This window comes from Mus musculus, chromosome 9, assembly GCF_000001635.26.
Source record: "Mus musculus strain C57BL/6J chromosome 9, GRCm38.p6 C57BL/6J".
NCBI lineage: Eukaryota > Metazoa > Chordata > Mammalia > Rodentia > Muridae > Mus > Mus musculus.
The window spans coordinates 78,784,734-78,794,760 of NC_000075.6; the positions used below are offsets into that span (position 1 = coordinate 78,784,734).

The 10,027-nt window shown below is 38.6% G+C and overlaps 1 long non-coding RNA gene across 1 annotated transcript; it reads left to right on the forward strand.

Moving 5' to 3' along the window:
* The first annotated feature begins 893 nt into the window (after positions 1 to 893).
* Positions 894 to 4,819, forward strand: Gm39376. The gene is made up of 3 exons (XR_870938.2): positions 894 to 1,100; positions 2,250 to 2,331; positions 4,721 to 4,819. It is a non-coding gene; the product is annotated as a predicted gene, 39376 (long non-coding RNA).
* The last annotated feature ends 5,208 nt before the right edge of the window (positions 4,820 to 10,027 follow it).

Below are 10,027 nucleotides of genomic sequence, written 5' to 3' on the forward strand. Positions count from 1 at the left end.
TTAGCACTTTGATTAGCTGAGCTATCTTACCGATTGACAGACTGATTGATTGATCGATAAGAACACTTCGAGCTTCCTTCTTGCACTAACCTGCTGCTTTTATTACTAAAGCTTTATAACTCTGCCTACTGGGGGTTTTTAGTGACTCCCTCTGAATTGTAAAAAGTTGTTCTGTTTCTGTAAAAACTCTCTTAGCTTTTTGAGACTGTGTTGAGAAGAGATTGCTTTGAATTGTATAGGCTTTTAAACAATATTTACCACTCTAGTGTGGGAGCATAGGATATCTTTCTCTCTATAATTAGTCTGCAGTATCCAGGAGTGATTGGTTCCAGGGCCCCACGTTTAAAAGAATCCCTGGATACTTATATTGTTTATATAAAAATCACATAGTATTTATATATAACATGTACACATATTGCTACTTTCCTCACATAATATCTGAGTCGCTTACAGTACATAATATACTATAAATATAAATATAATATAAATATATAAATATATAATATATAAATATATATTTGTATAAATATAAATATAATATTAATATAAGTATAAAATAGCATGTATATAGCTATTGTATTGTACTCTTCAGGGGAACAGTGACATAAAATGAAACCCTGTATATACTATATATACATAATATACTATAAATATGAATATAATATAAATATATAATATATATAAATATAATATAAATATAAATATAAATATAAAATAGCATGTATATAGCCATTGTATTGTACTCTTCAGGGGAACAGTGACACAAAATGAAACCCTGTATGCATGTATGTATGTATGTATGTATGTAACGCAGGCATCCTCACCACCTGGTAACTTTGGTTGAGTCTAAGGAACTTGGGCAGAACCTGTGGATCAGGAGAGGTGATGGTTGACCTGTATTTGTGTTTTCTCCACTTTCTTTTGCCAATGTCTATAAATGCCAATCTCCGTGACAAAAATGTATGTTGAAGAAGTCTTGAAAAGCCTTAACAGATTGACTGAACGTGGTGGCACATGGAAAATGCCACTCACCATGCCATCTGACTTCAGTGGAAGTGGGTTCCAGTGGCCGTGCAGTCCTTTCACCAACCACCCTAACGGTACAGCCTGTGCTCTGGTGGATGTTTGCTGCTGGCATCGTCCCCCTGGGCTGACCTCTGGAGTCTGAACTGTCTTGTCTGAGCACGAGCTTGGCACATCCTCTGCAGTTCCGACTGGAGATCTCCCTTGTCCCATAGCTCATTCCATAGCTGCTTCCTCTGGTGCATGTCTCCCTGCTAATGATGATTGAAGTCTTTGAGTTTCTTCTAAGGTGCCACACAGAAGTTGGCAAAAAGGAAAACGTCTTCTCAGAGCACTGACAATTTTAGGTTGGGTAGAGAGGTCTTTCAAGGGTTTTAGATGTGTGGCATCTATTTTTCCTGTAAATATGAGAATTTAACAAGTGAAATTTCTAAGAACTAGAGTCAATCACAGCAATGAGATGCTTACGGGGTTTTTATTAATAATATACTAATATATTATTATATATACTAATAGGTAATAATTGCATAGAAAATCACCTCATCAGAGCTACAAAGGGAGTTGATTGGTTGCCTGTTTGAAGGACATGGAATTGTTTCTGAGTGTCTTCAATTAATTTGTCCAAAAATATCCCCTCAAATGAGTTCTATATTAGATTTACTCCTTACAATTTTGTAGGTTTTAAGTATGATGGTAGGGATTGATATTATTTTATTAGTTAATAAATTATTAAAATAACAAGGCAGGAACAATTGGGTAGAATTGAATGGAAATAAAGATTTTAGATTACATTTCACGTTTTAGGAGAGGAATATTTGATTTTGGCTCCAAAAGGTTTTTTATTTTTATTGGTAGACACAACTACTCTATGTATGTGGCAAGTCTCTCTCTCTCTCTCTCTCTCTCTCTCTCTCTCTCTCTCTCTCTCTCTCTCTCTCTCTCCCTCTCTCTCTCTCTCTCTCTCTCTCTCTCTCTCTCTCACACACACACACATTTAAAGGCAGAGTCTCATTTATCTCAGATTTTCCTTGAACCTTAATATGTAGCTGGAGATAATCTTGGACTTTTGATCATTTTCCTTCTACCTCCTGAGTTCTGAGACGATAGCACTATATGCCAGTATACTCAATTCAGAAATTCAGATAGTGTGGGGATCAGACCCAGGGCTTTGTGTATAAGGAGCCAAGCCCTCTACCAACTAACTACATCTTCAGACCTCTGTTTAGGTTTTGAGACAAGGTCTCACTATGCAGCCAAGGATGACTACATCATCTTCCACCATTGGCTTTCCATATGCTGGTGTTGCAGGTGTGTACTATGTTGCTTCGTTGAAGTTTGTCATTGCTGAAACAATGTTTCTTAACAGTTTAGCTGCCAGAGTGAAAGGTATAGTCAAAAATCATAGAATGTATTTGAGTGTTTGAAAGTTCTTGGGGGAAGTTTTTATTGTTCCCAGTGGCACGTATTCAGTGAATATTTTGATATTTGAAATGGCCATATGGGTGTGAAGATTGCTCTGGCTCTTTGACCCATTGCCAAACAACTTTATTTCTAATATGGATGCTTCGTGATGTTAAATAGGACTTTTCTGGAATATGGACCCCAGATATAGCACTCAGTAGAATTGATTGCAGAGTGTTACAAAGGATGAAGGTTGAAAGGGTCCTTTGAGATAATTAAACACAGACCCTCATTTTAAAGTAGACAGAATTGAAACAAGGGAGGTTAGCGGAGTCAGTCAAGGTCACACATCTTTTTAGCAGAAGTGGTCATAGAATTTAAGATTCCAGAGACTCAGTTTGACTTTGGAGCATCTGCTGGAAAGGCTTAGAACCAAATGAGAAAAACACAGACTAGTGAACTCACTGATGCCTGTCTAAGGGCTTCTGGTGATGGAGCTGGGAGACAGAACACAAAGACAGAATTTCACTCAACTCCTTCCAGTTCATCACCCTCCTCTGACACGAGTCATCAGAAGCTTGGTCTCTGTGTTTCTAATTTAATATTTGGGCCCCTTTGGGTGTTTTGCATAGTTAGAGATGAATGTTGCCGTTGGATTCAGATGTGTCACTTTGTAGAGATGAAGCCACATAAATGAGTTCAAGTGAATTATACAGAATTTCTGTGAGACAAGAGATATAACTATGGCACATGCTAAGGAAATATGTCTTTGTCTTCTGGTTGGTGACTGACTGTGTCCTCCTAATTATGTACAGAATGTGTGGTTGAGAGCAATTGACTGGACACACTCCATATAGGAAAGGCAGCTCAGGAGGGATGAAACTGAGTAGGAGACCTCTAGAGGGCAGTGTTAACTTACAGTTGTTAAGAGCCAGCAGCAGGCTAAATTGGGTGAGTGTGTTGTATTGGATATCCATGCCTCTTAGATACCTACATTCAGGGATAAGTAATGTATAGTGTTGATATTTTGAGCCTGGACGTCTGGAACTCATTTTGGAGTTTTAATCTTTGTGGTGTAGGGAAAGGATACTAGATGGGTTATCAGCACATCTGGGCTCTCAGTCTCTACAACCCAGGAACTGTGTGTACCCTTAGGTTTCTGACTTCAACTGAGAAACTAAATGGTTCTATGGAATCTTCTCTTAAATGGCCCAGAAAGCTAGCTTTTCTCCCCCATCTCCCCAAGTCTTATTGATACTCAGTTTCATGCTAAGGGTTCACCACAGGCTTGTTTGCTACTGGTGTTTAAAGTGATATAGCAGGACACTCCCTCCGTAGATGCATTTCCGAGGTCTACCTTGGCTAACCAGTCAAGTCTCTATTCCACAATGGCTTTCTGATAGCATTACCCTTCTAAGGCAGTCCTTCTGGCCTATTACAGTGTGTGAGGAAAACCAATTATTCTTAATCTTGATTTATTAATCCCTTTCACGGGTTGAATTGTGGCATGCTCCAAATGTTGAATGTGTAGTTCCCAGTGTGGCCTCATTTGTGAATAGGGTCATTATAAATGTGACAGTTAAGGTTGTACTAGAGTAGATTAAGACCCAGGCTCAATATGGCTGGTATTCTTGGAAAAAGGACTTTGCATCTAGACATGTGTCCCAGGGATTGTCATGTGAAGGCTGCACTTATGATATTACAAACCAAGAAACTACTAAAGGAGAGCTGGGACAGATACTATGCACTCCAAAGGAATGCAGCTCAATTGATATCTTGATCTTGAAATTGCAGCCTCTGAAATTGTGGGACATTACGTCTCTGCTGTCTCAGCCACTTACTTAGTTTGTGGTACTCTGTTATTACTGTAACCCTAGGAAATGGATATAACCCTAGTGACCCTAGTGCTGTGTGTTGAATGGAGTTTTCCCTCAGCTGGTTATGATATCATGATGACCTGACCCTGCTGCACGTAACCTCACCAACACCAGTGTCAGTAGGTTGACAGCAGTCTTCATGTCTCTTAAGGCATATAATAAATTTAGTAGACCTTCTGTACTATTTGATAACCTTTATGTGATCACATATTGACCTTGGAAGCAGGTAAAAACCGTCAGTTCAGAGGTATAGAATAAACTTTCAGCTTCCAACGGGATTTGGTATGTAGACACTCATTTACGAAACAGAGGGCACAACAGACTGGGACAACTCATAGGTTTTGCTTGTGGCAATGGAGAAAGGAATTAACCATGGTCACTATGTTTCTATAACTTGTCACCTACATCTTTCTCCACAGATGTACCTCAAACAAAGCATAGTGATAAAACCAAAACAGGAGTTGTATGCTGGAGAGTGGGAGTGATGGAGAAAGCAGCATGGGAGAAAGGCCTATTTGGTATGTATTTACATTTCATCTGGAATCTCATTAACATTCACTCACAAGGACCACCACTCTATAACATAGGAATACATGTTATATGCTGTCTGGAAAAATACCAGAATTTTAGATAGCTTGGCACAGAACATAGTTCTATATCTGTAGAAGAGTAATTTCACTACTGTCACAATAAAATCTATTTTAGTAAAAAAAAAAAAAAGAAAAAGAAATTCAGCAGCTTTGGTTCAGTGGATCAGTGCCTGGAGATTCTCTGTCTCTATGCTCAGTGATGTTCATCTCTGATTCCTACATTGATTTGGTCCCCACATACATCCTTGGATGCTGCCTAGTTCCTAGGCAACTGTAGTCTGGGAGGCTGGCACTGGCATGCTACTTGATTTAAGTCCCAAGCATAAGCATAGCATGGACAGTGCTTTTGTTCTTAATTATTCAGCTGTGCTTTTGAACTTGAGATTTGTGTTTAGTGAGTTCCTAGGCCTTACAAGTAGGGAAGCAAAAAGACAAAACAAAACAAAAAACAAAAAACCAACAACAAAAAAACCTGTTGTATACTAAAGAAGAAATAAGATTTATTTAAAAATATTTCTGGCAAAGTATAAAAAGTATAATCTAATTTTCAGAAAAAAGAACGTAAAATAAATTTCATACTTTTGTAGTAAAACCAATGGGATAAGTTAAATTTATTTTCTATTAATTTAAAATGGTTTTAAGATTCATTTTTAATTTTATGTGTATGAATGGTTTGGTCACATGTATGTCTCTATGCCACATGCATGCCTGGTGCCTGTGGAGGGCAGAAGGCAGTGTTGGATCCTCTGGACCTAGAGTTAGTGATGTTGAGCACCAGTATGTGAGTACTGGGAATTGAACCTAGATCCACACAATGAATGCTCTTAACCACTCAGCCATCTCACCAGCCCCCAACTGAGTCGTTTAAAAAGATATTTGTGTTTGGATATATATGACATAGATGTAAAATGTTATTTTTCTGGGTTAACCTAAACTCCACACTTTTTTTTTTAAATAAAGAAGCGTGCCATACATTCCATGAAGAGAAGGTCAAATAACTAGCTGTGGTTTATAGGTATCATTTGGAAAATTTGAAGGTATGTACCACATTGACAAGTCAGGATTTTACCTTAGTAATAGAGATCTTATAGACCTGTGAATTATTTTTTAATTACCATGTATAAATGAAGGTGATGCTAATACTTTTTTTTAAAAAAAGTAGAATGGCCTGTTCTATAGTCTGTTTTCATTCCATGGATTTTGTTCTTGTTTTTCTATGGGGCAGAAACCTTCAATCAAAGATTCCTGGAAAACATAGTTAACTATAAACCATCACTTGCAAGCATCAAAATCTCCATCAATATTTCCCCTTTCTACACACAAAGTTCACCCTCAGTTACATTAGTTATCCACAACTTCATAAAAAACACCTCATAATAGATTGGCTCACATAACACATATTCCTTATTTTTGTGGAACAAGAACGGAGGAGAAGTCTGGATCTTGCTATGTTTGCAGCTCCAGTGAGGCCAGGGATCGTGTCACCCAAGGCTTTACAGCCCACTCAAAGTAGCTGAGGATAGGATTCATTCTTTTCTGGCAGTTGCTTTCCAAACAGAAACTTTCAAGATGGCAGCCACTTCTGTTGGAGTCAGTAAGTTAGAGAGCAAAAGACATTAGCAGGATAGAAGCCAGAGTCTTTGCAACCTGATCTTCTGAATGACAGGATTACTTTATTACATTTTGTTTGTTAATCTGAACCCTTAGGTCTAGCCCCTGCACAGGAAGCAGGAGGGGAACAGCATAGAGAGTCAGCTGGATCTTCTTCCCACATGAACAGCAGGTCTTGTGTGAGTTCTACTTGTTTAATTGAATGACTCTCAGGCAGGCTAGTACTTTATCCCACAGGACCTTTTCAAGAAAGCATGTTTAATGAACTGTTTTCCTTCATTAAAAAAAATTAGTGTGTGTGTTTGTATGTGTGTGTGCATGCGTGTGTGTGTGTGTGTTTGTATGTGTGTGTGTGTGTGTGTGTATGTGTGTGCACATGTGCATTCTTGCTGGTATGTATATATGATGGTCAGTAGATAACTTTGCAGAATCATTCCTCTCCTTCCACTGTCGTGTGCTCTTGCGTATTAGACTCATGACACCTCTCTTGTTTGACAAAAGCCTTTACCTTCTTGGACATCTTGCTAATCCATTGTTTCCCTTTAATATTTCAGTGATATTTCCTTTTTTTTGTATTTCCTCATTTTTAAGGCATGGAAATAAGTGATTTTTTCAAAGCTCCACAAAGGAGCGGTAAATATAATAATTTTGTAGGTGAGATCGGTGTCATTCCGATCCTAGGGCCTTTTGTCTATATGGATAGCAAACAATATGTATATAGGAAATGGATTATTTTATTTAGAATTCTTCAGCCATTCTAGTGGCAGTGGCTTGGAATTGGGTTGCAATAGATTGGGGAAATATTTCTGTTGTGAATGCTTGTAGGATATGCAAGTACAGCAGTCTCTCAGAGTAAGGCATCTTCTCACAGATAGCTAGACTATCATAAAGATACCTCATACTTGATCTCCCTGGGAAAATAAAATTTACTCAGGAAGGAACCTTCTGCATTCTAGCTCTGCTCACATTAGAAACCTAGAGAACAGGATGGGTGAGATGCAAGGAAAAGGCAGGAAGGATGTAAATATTCAATATATAGACAGCAGGACAGGGCCTATGCTGGGCTTTTAGGTATACATCGAGGACGAAGCTGGAAGAGCTTCTAAACCAGTTTTGGACGAGGAGCGACTTCTCCTTGTTCCTTCACATGGGTCTGGCTGGGGCATATGGAAATTACACTCTAGTTAGGTCAATTGTAAAAAACTGGGCAACACACATTGAAGACAATAGGGTTGTTTGACAGACTGAGATGGTTTTATATGGATTTTTATTGCCATGATGGGTAAATCAGCTGTGCCTGTACAAATTGTCATGTTTATAGCCTACTTGATGAAAAATAGTAGCATATGCCTCAAAAATTATGAGGAAAAAAAAAGAACCTTAAACTTTATGGCCTTCAAAAGGTCATAGTCAGAAAAAGGATTTTCAATAGTTTTGCTTTTCCCCCCATCTGAATTGGTTCTACGGAAAATAAATTAAATCTTTTAACTGTGGAAGACCTAAATTATCTCTTAGTAGGCTGATCCATCATTGAATGGTGTTGATCCCTCCTAAACCTGTACCATGCAGCTGTATTAACTTTCCCAAACATCTGTGTTAGTATGTGCACAGAGACACTCTGCTTCTTATTCCTCCAAGTGCAAGGCCACATTCTCAACATCTACTCCAAGTTTGCATGATGTGTCTTGACTTTTCCACATCTCAGAAACACTCAACAGATGTGTAATCTTCCAGACCACTTAGTCTTTATGTAGAGCCGACTTCTTGATATTTTGCTTTAGATATTAATGAGCATCTTGTTAATTACATGTCTAACATGAGGACTTAAGATCTGTCACCTGTTCTCCACCTTTGCACCTCTGGACAGTTGATTTTTGAGTTGGTTGATATGCTTTAATTTTACGATGGTTTGAAAAGTGGGGCACAGTCAGTGGAAGCAGTATTCGAAATTCTGAAGTTTGATGGTTTTATGGTAGCATCACTGTGCACTATAAGCTCAAAATGTTACAAGTCATTTTAATTCCTATGCTTTGGTCAGGTTGCATGTTCAATAGGAATTAAAATGACTTGTAACATTTTGAGCTTATAGTGCACAGTGATGCTTACCATATGAGCAGCTCTCTGGGGATGCCCTGTAAATTGTTGAAGGACTAGAGTATACATTGCAGTCTCTAAGACTAGTACTTATGGACTGATTCCTGGCATGTTGTTGAGGTGGTTGTGTGACTGTTTCTGTGAGCCTATATCCCACACCTTTGACATCAGTTTGTTGGTTCAACATGAAGCCAAAATGGCTGCACAGAAGAATCTTGTTCATCAAAAGGAGAAACTAAAATGGGAAAAAAGGGGCATGTGGGTAGCATCCTCCACATTAGACTCTGACTTGGCATGGGAATTGTATAAAAGGAAGGGTGAGATAGGAATGCTGGCTTGTCCTTTCCTATAGTGGGCGACCAGGGGCTGAATGGCAACAGAGCACAAATTAGGTCTATGCTAAAGAACCCTTCCTGGGAACAAACAAGACTTGGAATCTACAGGAAATATCAGATATTGAAGAAGGTGAGTGAGGTGAGAGTGAATGAAGATTTCCCCTCCCCCAAGTCCATCTTTTAGTTCAAAAAAGAGAAAAATCTATGATTCAGTATAAAGCTAGAGACCTGTATAAAAGTACAACATCAGAAATCATGCTAAAAGAAAAGTATTCTGCCTCTGGACTCTTCATTTGACAAGAAATGTAAGGGCATATTCTATCCAGGGTTATGAAGCTTATATTCACAGATATTGGAGTTTGGTGATTCCTTTTGGGGTTTCCAGATTATTCTGTCCCAGAACAAAGAATAGGACAGAAGGCCCTACAGTGGGTGCTGAGACATGCAACCAGGACTGAGTCCCTATCAAAGGAAAAGTCTGTCTTTCTTTATGTACTATAGCATAGGGTATCTACTTCATGAGTGGGGGTACAACGAGTAAATAGAGAGATGCCTCCAAAAGGCAAAAGGCTTAGAATAAATTTTGTGGTCTGTAGAGTAACATGGAAGGAATCAGGGTGTTAACAGCTGAAGAGAGGTTTTCATGGCCACTGCCCCATATAGTAAAACATATGTTTAAGGCTGAGATTTCAGAGGACGGGCATGGCATTCACATTCCTTCCCATGTGCCTTTAAGCAAGCTCATAATGCCATCAGTTCACAAAACTGCAGTTTGGTGAGACCCTTACTTTGGTTTGTCACTGGTGCCCTATCTAGGCTAAATAGATATTTGCTCATATTTCCCAAGAAACGTTGACACAAGATTCCCGACTCTGTCTGCCACTTCAAACTTTTGTTAACAACTATTCTTTTATCTCATCCTAGGAGCTCAACCTTTTAAAACTTTCAGATGTTACTGAGAACATGTGCAATTTGCTTTTCTGTGCTTAATTTATTTCTCTCAAAGTATTCATTTTGTGAGAAGATTTCCATACTTTAATGGCTAAACAGTAGTCCTGTGGTATGCATGCACTTGTATGCATACTTATGTGCATAT